The sequence below is a fragment of the Rhinolophus sinicus genome, chromosome 5 (genome assembly GCF_057876585.1).
Source record: "Rhinolophus sinicus isolate RSI-liver-muscle chromosome 5, RSI-T2T, whole genome shotgun sequence".
Classification (NCBI taxonomy): Eukaryota; Metazoa; Chordata; class Mammalia; order Chiroptera; family Rhinolophidae; genus Rhinolophus; species Rhinolophus sinicus.
The window spans coordinates 46,257,948-46,282,081 of NC_142505.1; positions in this window are offsets into that span (position 1 = coordinate 46,257,948).

Consider the following 24,134-nt stretch of genomic DNA (forward strand, 5'->3'; position numbering starts at 1 on the left):
TAGAATGGAAGAGACAGAGGAAAGAATCAAAAAAGTGGAAGATGAAACAAAACAACCCAATCGGAGCAACAGAGAAAAAAAAATGATTGAAAAAACAAATGAACAGAGTCTCAGGAAATTTTGAAATTATTACAAAAGATCTAATATTCATGGAATCAGAGTCCCAGGAGAATAAGAAAAAGAGATTGAGATTGAAAAAGTAATGTAAAAAATAATGGCTAAAAACTTCCTAAATTTGGCAATAGATTTAAAAATATAGATTAGAGAAGATGATCAAACAGGATAAATGCAATAAATACACATAAGACACTTCATAACGAAATGTCTGAAAACTGATGACAAAGAAAAAAACCTTGAAATCATGCAGAAAAAAACATGACCATATTTCCAGGGGACAAAACAACTAAAATGACTTTGAATTTCTCATCAGAAAACTGGGAGGCATACATTTTTCAAATGTTGAAAAAAAAAGAATTTTCAATCCAGTATCTTATACTCAGTGAAAATATACTAAAGGATAGAAAGGGAAACCAAGACATCTCAGATGAAGGAAAAGTAAGACAATTCATTGCTAGCTAACCTACCCTACAAAAATAACTGTAGGAAGTTCCCCAAACAAAAAAGAAACATAGGAGAAAGCTTGGAACATAAGGGAAAATGAAAGAATATTATAAGCAAAAATATGGGTAAATAAAACAGGCTTTCCTTTCTTGGCTGAAGCAAAATTAAAACTCTGTCTGAAGTGGCTTTAAGTGTATGTAGAGGAAATATTTAAGATAATTATAAGTATGGTATTTGTCTTCCTCTACCTGAGTTACTTTAGTTAGGATAATACCTTCTAGATTCATCTATGTGGTTTCACTTATATGTGGAATACAAAACAAAACAAATAAAACAAAATGAAACAGACTCATAGAAACAGAGACCAAAGGGCTAGTTACCAGAAGGGAGGGGGCGTTGAATAGGTGAAAAGGGGAAGGGGAATATAGTCGATAATATTGTGATAAATTTGCACAATGACAGATGATGACTAGAATTCGTAGGGTGATCACATTGTAAGGTATAAAAATGTTAAGTCACTATATTATACAACTGAAACTAATATAACCAATATAAGATTGTATACCAACTATAGTTATATAATTATTTTTTTTTTTTTTTAAAGTTAATTGTAAACAAAGGAGGGTAAAGGATCATAAAGGGAAGTAAAGTTACTGTACTTTACTCACTCTGGTAATATGAAGACTCCGGAAGACTGTGATAATTTATGTATATAAAATACAATACTGTGAAGTCAGGGAACAGTCCACAATATGGCCCTTTCTTCTGACACCATTTACAGTCTGAGAATCTCCCAAATCACCCTCACTTCTGCCACTTATAAGTTCAGAGGTCCCTAAGATTACCCTTAAGTTTGATAATTTGCTGGAAAAACTCATGGAAATCACTGACAGCTGTGATACTCGTGGTTATAGTTTATTACAGTGAAAGGATGAAGATTAAAATCAGCCAAGAAAAGAGACACAAGGGATATAGTTTAGAAAGGTTCCAAACATGGAGGTCCCAGTTGTCCTCTCCTAGTGAATTCATGGACATTGTTAACCCCTCCCATCAATAAAGTGTGGCAATACACATAAGAGTGTTGCCTTTAGGAAAGTTCGCCTGAGTCTTAGTTTCTAGAGTATTTACTGGGGCTCAGTCACAGATACGGTTGACTAACCACATAGCTAGTCTCAGACTTCAGCCCTCCAGAAGTTAAGCGGATAACCTTGTGACCCAAAGTTCCCACCATAAATTACATTGTCAGACTATCTGGTATGGCCCCAAGTCCCCCTCCTAAATTACAATACTCTTAGCAGGCATGAAATTCCAAGGGCCTAAAGCCCACCTCCCAGTAGCTGAGGGGGAAAACACAAACAGATCTGTCCTTGGGTAAAGTTAATTCATAACTACAGAAACCACTGAGGTAATTAGGCAGGTAAAAGAAATCAGAGAAATAAAAAACACAAATGACAAACATAAAACATAAAATAAATAAATAAAAATGATGAAATTCAGCCTTAACATAGCAATAATCACATTAAATAAAAAAGTCCAAATACAACAATTAAAAGATAGAGATTGTGAAACACAGCTAAAGCAATGATGAGAAGAAAATATATAATACTAAATGTATACATTAGAAAAGAGAGAAAATTTCAAATTAATAATCTAAGTAATCATTTCAAGAACCCAGCACAAACCCAAAGTAAACAGAAGGAATCACATGAGAAAGCTCAGAGCAGAAATCGATGAAATTGTAAACATAAAAACAACATAGGATTCACCAGAAGAAAGCTTTTCTTTGGAAAAGATTAATAAAATTGGCAACCTTTAGTAAGATTGATTTAAAAAAGACAAATTACTAATATCAGAAATAAAATGGAAGATATCACTATAGAACCTACAGATATCAGAAAGATAATGGGGAATACTACAAACAACTCTACACACATAAATTTGACAACTTAGATGAAAAGGACCATTTCCTCAAAAAACAAACAAACAAAAAACCCCCTACAAACTATTATAAGTATCAAGGAACTTAGATTTATAATATAAAAATTCTTTCCCAAAATTTTAACAAATACTTAAAGTATAATTAATATCAATTCTACATTCTCTTCCAAAAAATAGAACAGGAGGGACATTTCCCAATTCATTTAATGAAGGTTAAATTACCCTGAAACCAGAACCAGACAAAGATAGTACCACAAAACAAACAAATAAACAAACAAACAAAAAACACACCAATAACTGTTATGAAGTGCAATGTAAAACCCAAAACACAGAAATATAATCATACAAATATGTCCAACTAATATTTGATAAAGGTACAAAAACAATTAAATGAATGAAATACAGCCTTTTCAATAAATGGTGCAGGTTCATTTGGACATCCATAGGCAAAAAATAAGAATGACTTTGGTCTAAGTCTCACATCCCAAAAGGTTACATACTATACTATTTCATTTACAAATTATTGAAATGACCAAATTCTAGAAATGGAGAACAGATTAGTGATTTGCGTAGTTAAGGAGAGTGTAGAGATGATAGCCAAGTGGGTGCAGCTATAAAGAGGAAACCCTGAGGTGATGCAAATGTTCTTATATATTATATTATGTCAACATCCTATGTGTTACAACTATGATAAGTTTGAAAGATGTTACCATTGAGGAAAATGGATAAAGGATACAAAGGCTCTCTTTCTATTATTTCTCACAACTGCAAGTTAATCTACAATTATCTAAAATAAAATAAAAAGTTTAAGCGAAAAAATAAACTACTTATTTGCAGAAGTCTGATTGGTAAACATGAAAGTAGGGCTGGAGTGTAAAAATTGTCAGTTTGCAACCTTCATGGTAAAGATATGATCAGGCACGATATCAGTTTACTGAGGAATGTTAATGAGGAGCAGTATATCTTCATGGTCTCAAATGTCTCCTCATAGACAGACTATTAATTTCAAGACAGAAAAAAAAAGTAATTATATACTGGAGAAACCAGGAAACATCTTCATTGTGTGATCAAAATTATCATCAACGATGAGTCCCTGTTGAATACTATGTGCCTGAGAAGGACAAAGCATCCCCCATGTGGTGTTTCAGCTAAGAAAGTGAAAACTCAATCTAATCATGAGGATACAAACAAAAAAGGAAGGAGGGACTGTATTGTTCAAAATGTCAATGTTATAAAGGGTAAGGGAGGCTAAAGACACATGGCAAATAAATGTAATACCTGACACTGGACTGGCTCCTGTAGGGATGGGGTGGTGGTGGTGGTGGGGGGGTTCTATAAAAGACATTATTGGGTAACTGAAAAAAGCTAAAAGCATTCCCCTTTAACCAAGGAAGTAAAAGACCTACTCAGAAAATTATAAGACATTGAAGATAGAAATTAAAGAAGATACAAATAAATGGAAGCATACACCATGCTCATGGGTAGGAAGAATTAACATAGTTAAAATGTCCATACTACCCAAAACAATCCATAGATTCAATGCAATCCTTATCAAAATACCAATGGTGTTTTTTATAGAAGTAGAACAAATAATCCTAAAATTTACATAGAACTATATAGAGCCCAAATAGGCACAGCCATCTTCAGAAAGAAGTAACAAAATTGGAGGTATCACACTACCTTATATCAAACTATACTACAAAGCCACAGTAATCAAAACAACATGGTACTGGCATAAAAACAGACACATAGATCAATGCAGCAGAATAGAGAGCACAGAAATAAATCCATCCCTATATGGTCATTTAATCTACAAGAAGGAAGCAAAAATATACAATGCGGTAAAGACAGTCTATTTAATAAATGGTTCTGGGAAAACCAGACAGATACATGCTAAAAAAAAAAAAAAAAAAAAAAAAAAAAAAAAAAGAAAGAAAGAAACTAGACCACCTTCTTATGCTATATACAAGAATAAACTCAAAATGGATTAAAGACTTAAGTGTAAGGCACGGAATGATAAAATTACTAAAAACAAACAAACAAAACCATAGGCAGTAAACTCTCAGACATTACCCATTACCTTTAATGATATTTTTACTGACATATCACCTCAGCCAAGGGAAACAAAAGAAAAAAATAAATGGGACTATATCAAACTAAAAATGTTTTTGCACAGCAAAGGAGACCATCAACAAAACAAAAAGACATCCTACTGAACGGGAAAGATGTTCAATAATGATACATCTGTAAGGAGTTAATATCCAAAATCTCTAAAAAACTCATATAACTCAACACCAAAAATTAAACAATCTAATTAAAAAATGGGCAGAGGACCTGAATAGACATTTCTCCAAAGAGGACATACAGATGGTCAAGAATATATGAAAAGATGCTCAACATCACTAATCGTCAGAGAAATGCAAATTGAAATCATAATGAGATAACACCTCACTCCTGTCAGAACAGCCATCATCAATAAATCATCAAACAGATGTTGGCGAGGATGTAGAGGACAGGGAACCTTCACGGGACTGCAAATTGAAGCAGCCACTATGGAAAAGAGTTGGAGGTTCCTCAAAAACTTAAAAATAAAACTACCTTATGACCCTGCAATTCTACTTCTGGGTATTTATCCAAAGAAATCCGAAACACTTATTTGAAAAGATATAGGCACTCCAATGTTCACTGCAGCACAATTTACAATAGCCAAGATACGGAAGCAACTTAAGTGCCCATCAATGGTGATTGGATACATAAATTGTGGTACATATATATCCACCAGAATATTACTCTGTCATAAAAAGTAATGAAATCTTACCATTTGTGACAACATGGGTGGATCTAGGGGATATTATGCTAAGTGAATTAAGTCAGACTGAGAAAGAAAAATAACTTATCATCTCACTTATATGTAGAATCTAAAGAAAAAAATAAACAAACAAAACAAAATAGACCCATAGATACAGAGAACAAACTGATGGTTGCTAGATGGAGGGGTTAGGAGGAGGGGGCTAGATGAGAAGCGTGAAGAGATTAGGAAGTACTAATTGGTAGTTACAAAAGAGTTACAGGGATGTAAAGTACAGAATTGAGAATATAGTCAATAGTATTTAAATACTACGTATAGTGTCAGATGGGTACTATACTTGTTGGGGGATCGCTTCGTAAATTATACAAATGTCTAAACACTACACTGTACACCTGAAACTAATATAAAATAATATTAAATCCCAACTATAATTTTAAAAAAATAGTCACAAGAATGTATAGTATAGCATAAGGAATATAGTCAATAATATTGTAATAAATATGCACAGTATGAGATGGTTTATAACTTATTGGTGTTACCACTTTGTGAGGCATATAAATGTTGAATCACTATTTTAAAAAAGTAATTATAAACAAGCAATTTTAAAAAAGAGCATAAGGAGTTCTGTTATTACACGCATACCTCATTTTATTGTGCTTGGAAGATACTGTGTTTTCATCAACATTGAGGCAAGACCCTCCACCAGCAGAAAGATTGCAACTCTCTGAAAGCTCACATGATGGTTAGCATTCTTTAGCAATAAAGTATTTTGAATTAAGATATGTATATTATGTTTTTTAGACATAAAGTTATTGAACATTTCATAGACTATTGTACAGTATAAACATAACTTTTATATTTATGCACTGCAAAACCAAAAATGTTATGTGACTTGCTTTATTATATTTGTTTTACTGTGGTGGTCTGGAATCAAACCTGCCATATTTCTGAGGTACACATGTATACAAGAAAAGAAAAACAATATGTCATGCAGGGTGTCATGCGGGGTATCTGGTCCTGCTCCCCACATAAGAAGGCAGGACATGCTGAGGCCAAAAAGGAACACGCATGGAGCCATAGATAGGGGAGTCATAACACTATATTCTCACTGGTGGCTGGGTTGGAGACACAGGAAACCGATCCACACTATCTGCAACCTGCCGTCTACTTCTCTCTGCCAACCAACCTCATTGCTAGCTGCAACCCGCCGTGCTAACTGCAATCCGCTCTTGCTAGCTCAGCCACCATCTCCTTGCTAGCCCTCATTTTCTGCTAGCATAGCCATAGCTGTTATATTAGTGGCCAGTGGCTCACTGGTTACAGCTGACGGCCAACTAGCCACAGTTGATGGCCGTCCAATCACAATTGATGGCCATTTACTACCCGAGTGAGCACCTTTCCACAAGAGGGCGAGAACCTGGAAACTGCACTCCTGGCTCTGTAACCACACGATAAAAATAAGAAAACTCCATGAACATCATCCGGAGAGGCTCACTTCCTTTCTAACTCCAAGATCCCCTAACCCTATAATATCTTTTCTCATAACAGTGTCTTTTGTCCAGTGTGAGGAACAGCCTTTGTGTGACAAGGCCGCCCACACCAAGAGCTCAGGGTCCAGTCCACTTGCGTGTTCCATAAACACCCACTGTGTGAGCACAGCAACCTGGGGGCTGCAGGAGGAAGCCCTGTAGGAGCTGAGGAATAGGCCAGCCATGAACTCCACAGGCAGAGGCACTGGAATAGTTCTTCCCAGTGAAATTTATGGCATTCATGAATCCATGAACAGTCTGAGATTTTTCCTCTTAAACTGACAATCTGTAAAACCAAAGCTCCTGGATGAGACCTGTAGGAGGCTTATTTCAATTGAAATGTGTTGTTTTTAACATGTACCTGTATTACATATATCACACAATTCATAATATGAATATTTAATGAGCATTCAAAACACATTCAAATAACAAATATTTATGAATAAATGTTTATGGACTCAGAAAATTAGAGTGTGTTTGCTGAGAGAGATAACATTCTTTGTGGCGGGGACCGCAATGCTCCTCTCAATATTACAAGGATAAAAACTGATTAAGAAAGCTTCTTGAACTTAATGCTAATGTAAAACTTGTGACAGATTAAAAAGTGATAAAAATTAAACTTTAAAGAGTGCATTATTTGCTGGCAGTAAGGCCAAAGACTTGGTTGTGTGCTAACTAGTAGAATAGTTTTCTGAAAGAAGAACCACAGACTCTAACCAGCAATGCAATAATGTGTTTCTTCTTCTTTCCACAAAATAGCACTAAAATGAAACCTGTATCCAAATGCCAGAGTCATATAATGGCAGTCACTGTATTACAACCATGATTGTCCAAATACAAGATAATGTTTTCAGTCACTATCCATCCAGAATCAGGGGAACAAAATTATTCCCATTTCCAACAAAAATCTCCTTTTGTCCAAATATTTCATGTCAAGGTGCCCTAAGCAGCAGGGTATAAGCTGTAAAAACAAACAAACTAACATAAAATAAATAATACTAAACAAAACAAAAATTGCATTGTTAAAAAGTGAAGATAAATTCTCTCAAGTCACAAATGGGCCACATTTACTCTCTGCCTATAACCACAAAATTATATATTACATATCTGTATCTATATCTATATCTATCTATCTATATAGATAGATATAGATATAGATAGATATAGCTATAGATATACAAAATGGAGAAAGGAAGTTACATATATATGTATCTTCCTTTCTCCATTTTAGCCAAGCCCTGTGGTAAGAAACAGGAATATCTATAGAACTGGGGAAGTTTGGTAAATGATCCAGCTTTGCCATTTCTCTAGCCGGTTCCCATATCCAATATCTGGACATTTCACCTGCCACTTCTTTCTATATCTCTGCAGGGCTTCTGAAAGATGCTCACTAATCACTTCTCAGAATGGTGATCAGGGTGAAAAGCGAAGGATAGAAAAAGTCTGAGAGCTGTAACTTGGTACAAATGGAATAGTGGAATTAAATAATTTCAATTTAATACATATTTCTTTTCCTAGCCTTGTCACTTACATGCTATGTTCCAAGTCCCCTTGTAGCTAAAGCATCCTGTTTGCTCAGGCAAAAGATATTGGGCTAGTCTATGCAGAAAGGAGCCCTGATGATACCAGGACGGTTACCATCCAGACACGGGGTGGTGACTCATGAGGTGGGCTGTCAGGACGAGCTCTCCCCAGTAATCAGAACAATGGTAATTAGCTTGGCCAGAGAAATAGACTGATTCCCTCTGGGATCTTGATTGGAGAGAATACTGAAGAGTCAAGTGTGGCAACAGCAGGTGAGAAGTATCAAGACACAAAAGAAAGGCTAGAAGGAGATTTGCAAACCCACAGGCATGACTGAGAATGAACAAGCATGGCTTGCAGAAGAGCTGTGGACCGATGGAATGGTATATTCAGGTTGTCGAGCTGCTTAGCTTGTTTCAGAAACTGACAGTAGTTAGGACTTTAGAACAGTAGTTAGAAAACGGTTAGACTTCATGTGCAGCCATGAACTAAAGGACAGAGTTTAGTTTTAATACTTGTTTCTCCTTCTATTTAAGATGTGTAAATCTTGGTTTTCTTAAAGACTAATTATTGTCTTAATTTTCTATTCTGTTTAGGATTTAATCTTCTTTTCTATCTTAGGACTGTATTTTGTCTCAAGGCTTTAAGCTTATCCTTTCACTAAGACTTTTCAAATATATGTTTCCATCCCAAACCTCTCTTCTGAGCTCCAGATTCAAATATTCCCCTGCCTATTTGATCTCACCATTTGAGGGTATCACTGGCACCTCAAGTTGAATATGTCTAACATAGAATCTTTGACTCCCATTTCATTTGTACCCCATTCAAAATAATAATAATAATAATAATAATAATAATAATAATAATATCACCACCAATGTCTTGACAATAATGCCAGAAATCTAGGAGACATTCACTTCTATGTTGCCTCATTCCCACATTCACTGTCTGGGTTCAGTCTACTTTTCTCCATCTCCTCTTCCACCACATTAGGAAAAGGTACTGTCTTCTTCTGAAACACCATAACAGCCTCTTAACTGGTCTCTCTTGTTTCTTTCTTGCCTTCATACTTCATCCATATGCCTTGCAGTATCCAGTGTTATAATTTAGGAGATAACAATAGTTACTAATAGCATCACTAAAATGTATGTAGGACTGAATATACCTACATACTTTCCATATGTTAGTTCATTTAAATTAAACTAAGTAATATCATTCCCTTGTTTACAACACTTCCGTGTATATCTATGGCATTTAGGATTAACATAAAAGCAAATACAGGCCCCCTCCAAATGCTGTGTGAATAAGCCACTGCCTGCTCCTCTTACCTAAACTCGTCAATCTCTTCTGACTCTCAATTCATGCAAATCTCTCAGTTTCCAGATGTAGCTTCTTTGTGCCCAATACTTGCTTTGCTAGGAGCCTTGTTCTCCAGACACTTTGCCTTACTATTTTCTTTTATCCTTTAATGTCGCTTCATTATTACCTTCTTCTATAAGCATGCCCTGACCACTCCATCTGAAATAGCCCTCACTCTCAGTCACATAATCTCATTTACTTATTTCATGGTTCAAGTCATAATTAATAACTATCCCATTATTTAAATATATATTTAATTTATATCTGCCACGCTAGAATGTATGCCCTGTGAATACAGAATTGTCTGTGTTTTTCTCTTTTGTCCCCCTTGGGTTCTTGGAGCACAGTGTCTGTCACCTAGTAGGTGCTTAGTGAATATTTATTGAGTCAATGAAGTAAATGTATCTAAGAATTAGTCAGGGTAGACCAAGAGCTATAATAAATCACCCCCCAAATCTCAGTGGCTTAACACAAAAACAGATTTATTCCTGGCTCACCTAAGAGTCCAAAGTAGGTCAGTGGGGATTGTAGAGACTTCATCCTCTTCAACATATAGCTGCCAATTTTTGTTGAGAAAATGACACTCTGCAGGCAGATGGGAAAGAAGGAGGGAGGGAGGGCAGGAAGGAGGGAGGAAGGGAGGGAAAGAGAGAGAAAGGGAGAGAGAGAGAGAGAGAAAAGGCACAGTGTCTCTTAAATTCTCTAGGCAGACATGGTGTATGTCACTTATGATCAGATTGTAATATCCAGAATCGAGCATGCAGCCCCAGACAGACACAGGGGGAATGGAAACACCACTTAGCCCTGTATCCAAAGAAAACCAATAGGTTTGCTGAGCATCCGTCTTCTGCTCAGTAACATGGTTTTGTGACTGCTCGTGTTTGCATCTTCAATCTCCATCAAGATGTGGATCGTCTTGATATCAGGGGCCCTGATTCTGTCCTCTACTTACCGTTTAGGCCAAAAATGTATAATGTTTCTCTTATCAGCTTAATAAGTTCTGTTGATTAGTTGATCAAAATGAGTATAGCAAGAGAGAACACACACTCATATTGCTGACAAACAAAAAATTCTGGAATAATCAATGTACCTCGGCCTAAATTACTTCCTGGAGTAAATTCTACTTGCTCTGTAACATTGAGGAAGCCAATTTGCCTGAGGCTGAACCTCATTTTTTTCCTATCGGAAGGTTCTTATATTAGCTCTATATCTCAACAAATGGACTTTAATGGCTTAACGCATGCTTTTAAGTATTCTAGACTACGCAACTGCCAGGTATCCTTCTAAGCTTAATTTAGAACCAGCATGCACAAGCCCTTTATCTTTAAACAAAAGCTGAAAGACTATTTTTATATTTTATCCATTATTTACACCGAAAAATAGTGATTGAAACTTGCACAGAAATGAAATAAGTAACTCAAATAAAAATGAATTTGTGTTTTGATGTTGCAACTCTATTATTTTATATGTGGTCATGTATAAGAATTTTTTTTCAGGCAAGTTTTCCTATTACATTAGCTTGTTTTATTTATCTCGTTACTGGCATATTTACATGAAAGGCTGGAGGTAAAGCCAGTAAAAAGTGATTCCCAAATTTCAGATCCTGAACTCCACTATGTTTCAACCATGCTTGATAAGTATTAGTGAAAGGTTTTATACTACAAAATAATATAGATTTAGATAATAATTTTTTAATCTTATAATTTAGAGGACATTAACATGGTATTTCATTTGGTACCAAAAGCCTGAGTTATGTGGTACAATTTTCCTGTATCCATTTTACAAAATACCATATTTTGCCATGTATAATACAGTTTTTTGCCCAAATTTGTGAGTGAAAAATAAGGATGTGCATTATACATGAGTAGTACTAATCTATATAGGTACTAATCATATCTATATACATGTTTTTAATTATTTTATTTATGTTTAAGAGTGACATGCGGGGCTGCCTGCGGGATCTCAGCTGCCGCTCCCCGTCATAAGAATACAGGACATGGTGAGGCCAAAAAGGAACACCCATGGAGCCATAGGAAGGGCAGTCACACCACTATAGTCTCGCTGGTGGCTGGGTTGGAGACACAGGAAGCAGGAGCCGCACGATCCGCCACCTGCCGTCCACTTCTCTGCAGTCCACAACTCACATTCCGCCGTGCTAACTGCAATCTGCTGCTCTTGCTAGCTCAGCCACCATCTTCTTGCTAGCCCACATTTAATGCTAGCGTAGCCATAGCAGTTATATTAGTGGCCAGTGGCTCACTGGTTACAGCTGATGGCCAACTAGCCACAGCTGATGGACATCTAATCACAGTTGATGGCCATTTACTACCTGAGCCAGCACCTTTCTATGTGAGGCCGAGAGCCTGGAAACTGCTCTCTGGGGCTCTGTGCCCACAAAGAGTTAAGTCTAACTCTAGAAATCAATAACAATATCCGTATGCAAAATAATACCCTGGAATACAATAATTGGTTTTGTTGAACTTACTATGTACTTGCAACAACTAAGAGTTCTTGGCTTTCTATGATGTGTAAATATTGTAAATTTGTTATCAGTACATAAAATTCCTTATACCATAATATGTTAAAAAATAAATACTATAATCCCTTTGTAGTACCAAAAACAAATACCTAAATATAAACAAATAAAAATTTGAATTAAAAATTAAAATGAAACATTTTTTTCCCCTGAAAGTTTGGGCCAAACAACATGGGTGCGCATTCATTATACATGGCAAAATACAGTAGAAATTTTTGCTCAGAGAGAATACATATTTACTCTAATATTTTAGCATGCAACCATGAGTTAGCTATCATTGTGTAACAACACACCCTAAACCTTAGTAGCTTAGAAATACATATTTTGCTCATGATTCTTAGGTCAGCAACTTAGTCTGGGTAGAGCTGAGTGGCTCTTCTGGGCTTGGCTGGGATTACTCGTAACCCTGCAGTCACCTAGAGGCAGAGTAGGAGGCACTGTAAAAAACAACGCAATCATATACTGGTACTTATATACTCTTCACATTGTTGCACACATCATTAGTCACTGTTTTATAACTGCTGATGACTATTCCATTATATATGGATATATCAAAATAGGTTCATCCATTTGTCTGTTGATTGACATTTGGGTTGTTCCCAATTTGTGCTGTTAAAGCTATGATTAACATTTGTGTGCATGTCTTTGTATGAATGTATGCTTTCTTTCCTTGTAGATAAATGTCTAGGAGTGTAATACCTGAATAGTTCAGTAGATGTTAGATTAACTTTTTAAGAAAATTTTAAATGGTTTCCTATATGGTTGTATGATTTTATATTCCCACCAGCAGTGAAAGAGAATTCCAGTTGTTCCATCTCTTCCCCAACATTTGGTTTGTTGGTCTTTTAAAATTTTTAGAAAAAAATAGGTATATAATGGTTCCTCATTGGGTTATAACTAGTATTTTCCTGATGGTGTTGAGCATCTTTTTATTTGCTTATGTGCCATTCATATATTATTTAAGATGCAGTGTCTATGTATACATCTTACCCATTTTATTGGCTTGTTTGTCCTACATTGAAGTTTAAGACTCTATATGATCTAAATACAAGTACTTTGTCACCTATGTGTTTTAAAAATATCTGACATTATTTGTTTCTCTTTGTCTGTGGCTTGCCTCTTCATTTTTATAACAATGGCTTTTGGAGCACTGAAGTTTTTTATTCTGTTGGAGCTCAAATTGTTTATTTTTTTCTATTGTTACTCACTATTTATATACGATTTTGAGAAATCTTTGCCAAACTCAAAGTCACAAGGTCTGCTCCTAAGCTTTCTTTCAGAGATACTGCACTTTTAACTCTTAAACTTACATATACAATTTGAGTTCATTATGTATATGACGTGAGATTTTTAAAATCACCCACATCAATCATTACATTTTCTTAAGTGGTCTATGTTCCAAATAAAAGCCAGAGAGTATCAGACTGGATAAAAGAATAAGAATGAACTATATATTGGCTACAAAAAAAGGAACTGTAAATATAAAGACAGAGTAAACAGAAGGAAAGAAGAAATATATAATTAAGGGGCTATGTGACTATGAAACAGAATAGATTTTAGGACAAAGAATATTACCAGAGATAAAGAGCAATATTTCTTACTCATGGAATTGTCAAATTGTCAGCAAGATATATTCTAAATATGTGTACAACTACTAACAGGGTTTTAAAATATATTCAGCAAAACGTAACAGAATTAAAAGAAGCAATAGATAAATATGCAAGTATAATTAGATCTTTCAACACTCCTCTCTTTAATGTAAAAAGCAGACAGAAAATAAGAAACTGTTTTAAAAACTTGAACAATATCATCAAATGGATAGGCAGGCAGAAAATAAGTATGTAAAATAATTGAAAAATACCAACAAAATTGACCTAATTTATATACTTAAGATACTACACTGAACAAGGCAAAATTTATGCAACCTCTTCATGTGCACATGGAATTTCATATACTGTGACAGTATACATCTTAATAAATTCTGAAAATATTGAAATCTTACAGAGTATTATTTTCTGCCACAACAGATTAAATTAAGAATCAATAAAAGCAAGATATTTTGAAAAGCACCAAATACATAGGAACTTAAAAAATGAAACATTTTAAATACTCCAATAGATCAAAAACTAAGAATAGGTCAAAGAGATATTATCAGGGAAATCAGAAAAATATTTGAACTTAATGTAAATAATAACACAAGTTATCAACATTTGTGGGACGCAGCTAAAGTTGTGCTTACAAGGAAATTTATAACTTTTATGTTATATTAGAAATACAAAAGGTCAAAATTAATTATTTGCATTTCCAATGTAGGTATAAAAATAGGTACAAGGAAGTTCATAATAATAACACAAGTAAAATTAGTGGAATAAAAACAAAAGGATAAATGGAGAAAATTAATGAAGAAAAAAGTTACATAGTTTCTATGATTAATAATAATGGTATATTTTTAGCAAGACCGATCAAGGAAAAAACTACAGAAAATAGCAAACTATAAATTACCAATATCAGAAATGAAAGACAAATATTACAACAAATACCACAGACAATACAATGATATTCTAATACTATGCACAACTGTATGCCAATGAATTTGACAACATACATGAAGTCAACAAATGTTAAAAAAACAACTTACTAAACCTGCTGCAAGAAGACAAGAAAATATGAACAGCCCTTATATCTATTAATATTAAAGAATTTTAATCTATCAAAAACTTCACTGCAAAAAATAACAGGCCCAAGTAGTTTTATTGTTGACTTTTGTGAATGATTTGTAAAGAAAGTATACTAATTTTACACAAAAATTTTTAGAGACTAGAGAAAGAAGAATCAATTTGTTATTTATGTTATTAGACCACCATAATCCTCACACTAAAACTGGATAAACACATTGCAAGAAAGAATATTACAGACCAAAACTCTCATTAAAATTGGCACAAAAATATTTATAAAATATTAGCAAATTGAATCCCATAATATATCAAAATATTACATCATACTGAAGTAAGGTTTATCCCAGGAATTTACTTCACATTTGAAACCAATAAATGGAATTTACCACAGTAAAGAAATAAAGGAGAAAAGCCATATTATTACTGAGTCAAAGCAAAGAAAAGATATAATAAAATTCAATATTCATCTATAATAAAAACTTTTAACAAAATATAAATAAAATATATTAATACCTTTCTCAAACTGATAAAGGCTATCTACAATGGAACCTATAGTTAGAAACATTTTTAATATCAGAAATGAATGCTTAGTCTTAAAAGATGAAACAAGAGTGTCAATATTTACTACTTCTGTTCAGCATTATAATGGAGGCCAAGACAAGTGCAATAGGTAAGAAAAAAAACACATATAGATTAGAAAGGAAGGAAAAATATTGTCTTTATTCATAGGTAGGTGACATGATCATGCACATAAAAAATCCTGTGGAATCTACAAAAATCTACCAGAACCAATAGTGAGTTTAGCACTGTCACAGTATACATGGTACAGACACACACACAAAAAAGAATCAATACAAATGGAATCAAAAGATGATATTTACAGTAGCATGAAAACCAAGAAACACTTAGGAATTTTTTTTTTTAATTTCACTTGTTGAGGTATAATGGATATACATTATTTTAGTTTGGGGTGTACAACATAATGATTTGATTTTTGCAAACTTCCAAATACATTGTAAAAAGATCACCACAATAAGTCTAATTACCATCCATCACCACACATAGTTATAAATCTTTTGTCTTGTGATAACTTTTAAGATTCACTCCCTTAGCAACTTTCAAATGCGCAATAACTATAGTTTCTGTCCTTTAAATTACATCCCCATGACTTACTTATTTTATAACTGGAAGTTTGTACTTTTTGACTCCCTTCACCTATTTTGCCCATCTTCTAACAACTGTCACCCCTGGAAACCACCAATCTGTTCTCTGTATCTACGAGCTTGTTTGTTTTAGATTTCACATATAGTGAGATCATATGTATTTGTCCTTCTCTGTCTCACTTATTTCACTCAGCATAATACTCTCAAGGATTTATGCATGTAGCTGCAAATGGCAAGATTTCACTTCTTGTGGTTGAATAACATTCCATTTTACATATTAAATGGGATATTATTCAACCATATACATATATTTTTTTCATCCATTCATCATCAGTGGAGACTTAGTTTGTTTCCATATCTTGATTATTGTAAATAATGTTGGAATAAACATAGGAGTGCATGTGTCTTTTCAAGTTAATGATTTATTTTCATTTTCTTCAGATAAATACACAGAAGTGGAGTTGCTGGATCAGATGGCAGTTCTATTTTTCATTTTTTTAAGGAAACTGCATACTGTTTTCCATAGTAGCTGAACAAATTTACATTCCCAAAAACAGTACACAGGGTTCCCCTTTTTCCACATCTTTGTCAACATGTGTTATTTCTTGTCTTTTTGATGACAGCCACTGTAATAGATGTGAGGTGATATTTCATTGTGATTTTGATTTGCATACTTAGAGATAATTTTAATAAAATATTTGACAGTTATGTACACAGAAAACTGAAAATATTGTTAAGAAAAATTAAAGAAGACCTGAATAAATAGAGATATATATTGTGTTCATGGATTGGGATATTTAATATATTATATCTCTTTCAGTGTTGAAGGATAATTTAATTGGAAAGTGAATTCTAGTTGTGTTTATTTTTTCCCTCTTCTTTTTTTTTCTTCTTTCTATCCCTTTTAACACTTAAATTTTCCATTCCATTTTCCTCTTGCTTGCATAGTTTCTGACAAAAATTTTGATGCAAATTCTCTTATTTTAAAGGTGAAATGTTTTTGTTTTCTTCTTTTTGACTTGTTTAAAAATTTCTCTCTTTGGCTTTTGCAACATGAATATGATACCTAGATTTTTTTTTTTTTTTTTTTTTTTTTTTTTTTTTTTTTTTTTTTTTTTTTAATTTAGATGGCTTGGTGCTCTCCAGCTTCTTGGATGTTGACTTGTTATCTGTCATTAATTTTGGAAATTTCTTGGTCATTATTAGTTCGGATATTTGTTCTGATTCTCTTTTTCTTCTCCTTTCAAGTATACCTTTTCTAATTATCCCACAGTTCTTGAGTATTCTGTTTCAATTTTTTCATTCTGTCTCCTCTTATTGCAATTCAGGAATTTCCTACTGATGCATCTTCCAGCTCACTGATTCTTTCCTCAGTTATGTCCAGTGTACTAAATTATTTAGCACTTAAAATAGTCCTCCACTATGTTACAGTGTTTTTGATAAGTAACATTAATTTTTATTTCTTGGAATTTCCATCTCTCTGCTTATTTTGTCCATATGATTTCCATTCTGTGTGTTTCTTTCATTACAGACCTTAACATATTAATCATAGTTATTTTAAATTCACTACCTGATAATTTCCCATACTGGAATTTTAATCTGATACTGATGTTTTGTTTCTTCAGATTGTGGGTTTTTTCCTTCCTTTTTTTAATTTTTTTACTTTTTTATTTTATTTTTTTATTATTGGAGAAGGGGAACAGGACTTTATTGGGGAACAGTGTGTACTTCCAGGACTTTTTTCCAAGTCAAGTTGTTGTCCTTTCAATCTTAGTTGTGGAGGGTGCCATTCAGCTTCAAGTTATTGTCCTTTCAGTCTTTGTTGTGGAGGGCGCAGCTCAGCTCCAGGTCCAGTTGCCGTTGCTAGTTGCAGGGGGCACAGCCCACCATCCCTTGTGGGAGTCGAATTGGCAACCTTGTGGTTGAGAGGACGCGCTCTAACCAACTGAGCCATCCGGGAGCTCAGCGGCAGCTCAGCTCAAGGTGCCATGTTCAATCTTTGTTGCAGGGGGCGCTGCCCACCATCCCTTGCGGGACTCAAGGAGTTGAACTGGCAGCTTTGTGGTTGAGAGCCCACTGGCCCATGTGGAAATCGAACCGGCAGCCTTATGAGTTAGGAGCATGGAGCTCTAACTGCCAGAGCGACCAGGCCAGCCCTTTTCCTTCCTTTTTACCACGCCTTGTAAGTTTCTGCTGAAAGCCCAATATGATGTATTAAAAATAGTAATTAAGGTAACTAGTCTTTTAGTGTAATGTTTTATGTTAATCTGAATAGGAGTTGCCTATGTCTTGTGTTAGCTGTAGCTGTAAGTACAAGAGAATTGTTTCTTCAAGTTTCTTTCTTTTTTTCCCTCCCTTGCTATCTTTGGGTTTCCTTAAGAAATCTTTTTTTAAATGGAGTCTGTTTCTTGCTGCTCTCTTAGTTGTACTTTTACTAGAGCTATGCAGATGATAAAACATTGGGGAAGACAATTACTCTATAATCTATGAGTAAATCTCATTTTCCTAGTGGGCTTAATCCTGGGCTGTGATCTTCAGAATTACTTGTCTTTGTAATTCAGAAAAAAACAGAACAAAAATTAACTGTAGTAAAACATACATAACATTTACCATTTTAACTATTGTATAGCTCAGTGTCAGTAATTATATTCACTTTGTTATGCGATCATCACTATCATCCATCACCAGAAAATTTTCATCTTCCCCAACCAAAACTTTGTACCCATTAAACAATAGCTACCTCTAAACATCATTCTTGTTGAATCTGATAAATTTTGGTATCCTGTGTTTGTGTTTTTATTTTCATTTGACGAAAGATATATTTTTTTAAATTTCCCTTGTGATTTCTTGTTTGACACATTGGCTGTTTAAGAGTGTGTTGTTGAATTTCATATATATGTGTGTTTTCTAATTTTTCTTCTGCTAATGATTTCTAGCTCCATTCCATTATGATAAAAAAGATACTTCATATGATTTCAATCATTTAAAATGTATTAAGACTGGTTTGTGGCCTAACAAATGATCTAGTCTGAAGAATGTTGTGTGTGCATTTCAGAGATATTTATAGTCTGACTTTGTTGAAGTGTTACTTATAGGCTCCAATTGGTCTATAATGTTGTTCAAATCCTCTATTTCCTTATTGATGTTCTGTTTCATTTTTCTATACACTAGGGAAAGTGAGGTATTGATGTTCTCTATTGTTATTGTAGAAGTGTCTACTTCTGCCTTCAATTCTGCCTATGTTTGCTTCATGTACTTAGGAGCTCTGATGTTTGCAGCATACATGTTTACAATGATTTTCTTGGTAAATTGAGCCATTTTATCAATATATAATATCCTTCTTTGGCTCTTGTAAGAAACATTGCCCTTTATATTATTGATGTCAAAAAATTATGTATTTTTCTATTGTGTACTCATTAACACAGATTTGTATTTTATGCATTTCTTTAAAATCTTGTAGAATAAAAGGCAGAGATATAAACCAAAATTACAATAATACTGGTTTGTGTATATGTACATGTACTTACCAGAGAACTTGCTATTTTTGTATGGCTATGAGTTATTGTCAACTATCCACTCATATCAACTGCTGTCCATTTAGCTTTGTCGTGTAAGACAGGTCTAATGGGAATGAACTTTTTCAACTTTTGTTTATCTATTAGGTGGGTGCAAAAATAATTGCAGTTTTTTGCAATTATTTTTAACCTTTTAGATCACAATTACGTTTGCACCAACCTAATAATAGTGTCTTCATTTTCCCCTAATTTTTTAAGAAATGTTTTGCCAAATATGGAAATCTCAATTGACAGCTTTGTTTTGTTTTGTTTTGTTTTGTTTTTTTGTTTCAGCACTTTAAATATACTATCCACTGTCTTCTGGCTTCCAAGATTTCTGAGAAATTTGCTGATGACTTTATTGAGGATCCCTTGTACATGATGAGTCATCTTTCCTGTGATCCTTTCAATATTGTTTCTTTGTTTTTGGATTTTGACAGTTTCATTATAAAGCATTTCACTGTGGGTTTATTCGACTTAGAATCCATTGAGATGCTTGGATTTGTATACTCATGCCTTTCCTCCACTTTGGGAAGGTTTCTGTCTTTATTCTTCAAATAAACTCTCTACACTTGCCTCTCTTGTCCTTCTGGGACTGCTATCATGTTTTGATGATATCCTATAATTTCCTAGAGTATGTTCATTTTTCATCAGTCTTTTATTTCCATTTTGCACCTTAGACTCAATAATTTCAAATGATCAGTTTTCCAATTGGTTGCTTTGTTATTCTGCCTGTTAAAGTCTACTGTTGAATCCCTCTAATATAAACTTTCAAATTGTTTATTATTTTTCAACTCAATGGTTTCTGTTTAGTTATTTTTTTTTTTTTATAATTTCTATCTCTGTATTGATATTCACATTCTGTTCATATATTCTTTTCTGGTATCTTTTATTTCTTTGTTCGTGTTTTTCTTTTGTTCTTTGAGCACGTCAATGGCTTTGTCTAGAAAGTTTGATGTCTGGGTTTCTGCAGGGATGATTTCTGGAAATTTATTTTTTCCTTTCAGTGGGTCATGTTTTCCTGTTTCTTTGTATGACTTGTGATCTTTTGTTGAAAATTTAACATTTGGGGGAAAAGAAGCAAAAAAATCATCTCTCTCAGTTTTTTTCCACTGGGAAAGGTCAGTAATTAGCAGGGCATGTTCTGGACCTTGGCATTTGCCCAACATGCAGACTTAAGGCCTTCTCAGTTATTCTCTGTGCCTGGTATGTGTCTTTTTAAAAGTCTGCCCCATACATGATTGCTTTTAAATATCTCAAAGTCTCATCTCTGCTCCTTTTTGCAGCCTTTTAGTTTATTCTTCTACATGTAAATTCTTGTCCTAGGTATCAGCACATCTGTATTCCCCTTGCAGCTTTCAAGAGCTACCTCCCATAGCTTTCCCTAGCCGAGACCTCAGCTAACCAGTTCTTTCCCTTCTGAGCTTCAAGTTAGACAAAACAATGACAAATCAGAGAACTTCCAAACACGTAAGAACAGTGCAATTAAGGTCCATTACAATCCCTCCTGTTTGAAAAGGAATCTAAGAAGCTGGGCTGCTTCTTTCTCCAGACTGGGCCATACTACAGCAGGGAAAAGAAACGGATAATGGCTAGTAAAACATCCATGAAATTTTTTTATTGCACTGAAAGTGGATTTTTCCTGGTTGTGCATTCACTGAGTTGCTGTAGATTTCTGTTTTCCAGGGCTTCTATAAAGTTAACTTAGCCTTTTTTTTTAGAGTTTTAAATGTTTGTTTTGCTTATTTCTGTTTTTTTGTTTGTTTGTTTGTTTGTTTTTAGTTTTTCCCTTGGAGGAATGAGGGCTTACTATTCTGCCATCTCCCAGACCTCACTCCAGAAAATTCAGAAATGTTTTATAGCCTTTCCCCACCTCTTTTATTAGAGATCACAATGCCCTTTTCCCAAGTCAGATAAAGTTCAAGTAACTTAGTTTACCTTGGAGGGCAGGACTTTGCTAAGGAAAATGTTATGTCAATATTTCAAAATAATCAATATTCCCCTGGGGATATATCAAAATGGTTACTTGCTTCTTCTTCAGCCTGAAACAGAAGGATATTTTTTCTCATTTCTTCAACATGAGAACTGGGTGGGGTGATTGAAGGTAAAATCCAGGAATTGTGAGCCTTCCCCCTTATTTCTGGGTTCCAAAGAGATTTTAACTCTTAAGCTAGTCCACACTCAGCCTCCACCAATTTGTCAATATGGTTTAAGGGTCCAGTGACTTCTGCTCTGTGTAACCTGATGTTGGCACTTATATTCGGTATTTGTGTTTGCCTGTCTCTCCAGATTTCGGGGTGGTAGTTTGCCCTGTGATATCAATCCTCTCCTAGATCTAAGGAAAATCATTGATTTTCAGCTTGTTCAGCTTTTTTTCTTGTTGTGAGGATAGGAAGGAAACTTCTAAGTTCTTTGAATGTCAGAGCTGAAACCAGAAATTGGAAATGTTTTCTTTAAATAGCCTGTGACTGTCTTGTATCCAGGTGCTAACTTCTTTCTTGGATTCATTTTATATAATGTGGAAATGCTTATTCAAATTATTAGAGACATATAAACGGTAAGAACTGTGGTTAAGATTATATTAAAAGACAATATTTCAAATTATATTCTAAGGCCTAGAAAACTATAATATCACAATATGACAAAAATTAAACTAAAAGGAAACAATAGAAGGAATCAACATACTGATTTAACCTAGAAGTATGGATGAAAACCATATATATATATATATATATATATATATATATATATATATATAATATATGTATATGTAATTTAACACTAAACTAAACAATAATATACCATGCGAAAGAAAGGTTCATTCCAGGAATGCAAGAATGAGTCCACATTAAGAAATCAATAATATAACCATCATGTTAAACTAAAGGAGGAAAAACATCTAGTAATTTTTAAGAGTAAAATAATTTATAAAATTCATCATTTATTACTGATTTGACTAAACACAGAATAAAACTATAAAACAATTTATGCAAAACCGATAGAATATACAAATCTTAATGGAGAATTTTATAAAATAAAAAGTGATGGCAAAGACAAAGATCATATTTTTTTATTCAGCATTATTCTGTTATGTCTAGCAAATGTAATACCAAAGAGTAAGAAATAAGGTAAATAATATAAGAACATATAAGTATTTTTAGATTAGGTACATTAAGTCCATCAGAATAATTTAAAAATGCATTAATTAGAATATAGCAACCTAGTTGTTTCAAAAAAAGCATTCACAAAACCAATATCTTTCTATGGAGCAGTAATATAAAGTAAAAATTGATGTATTAGAAAAAAATTACTATTCAAATGGCAAATAAAACTTCAAAATACACAGAATTAAAATTAACCAGAAAACATTCAAAGCAAAATGAAGCAAAGGATAAGTGATTTTTGATAGACATGACATAATTCTAAACATGAGTCTTAATATTGTAGAAATGTAATTTCTCCTCAAAATTATTTATGAACTTAATGATATTTTCATCAAATGCTCAATGAGATTATATGGGGGAAATGTGGAAAATCTAATTTAAAGTTGACATCTAAAAAATGAATATGCAAGAACTGAAAAGACTATTGGAAAGTAGTTTTGCCCAATAAAGTAAGAAAAACCCTATAAAACTAAAGTAATTAAGCATGAGATTGTGTAGATCCATAGACACGGCACTCAGAAAAAAAAAAAAGAAAAGAAAAGAAACAAGAAAACCCTGAATGAGTATATCTATCAGAATAATTTAATCTTCTAAAACAGGTTAACTTTTCAATTAGTGAGTAAAGAATTCAATATATAGTAAATAAACAATTGGTTATCTATTTTGGAAAAAAATGTTTGCTTATACACACACACACACACACACACACTCACACACCTCATTTCTTTCCATATGCCATAAAATTTACATGAAATTCAGATGAAATAAAATTTGAAAAGTAAAATATAAAGCCATACCAAAAATTAAAAAAGAAAATTTGAATTGAGAAAAAAAACTATAACATTACATTTAAAAAATACATACTTACCGGGAATATTGCTATTATTATTATTATAGGGCTATTGTGAAAATTAGGTTAACTAATATAAATAATAAAACTTAATATAGAATCTGGCAAATGATAAAAGGTACTTATTTCTCTTTCACAAGTCACTTTTGCATTTTTATGATATGGCCCGGAGGTAATTTTCCCAAAATAAGGTAACCTTTGCTATTACAATTGAAAATAAACAAATAAACCAAGCCTATGTTGGCATACTGGTTTGGAGAGATCTCATGTCCCCAAAACAACAAAGACTGCCTCTCATACTATCAATCCCCATTTCTGATTTGTCACATCCAAAGTTAATGCTTTTTATTGTATTCTATTTTATTTTGATATGCATCTATGTTGTGAAATGATTGCCACAATAAGATTAGTTAACATAGTTAATGCTTTTTACTTAATATTTGCCATGATAAATTTCTGCTAAAAGATTTAT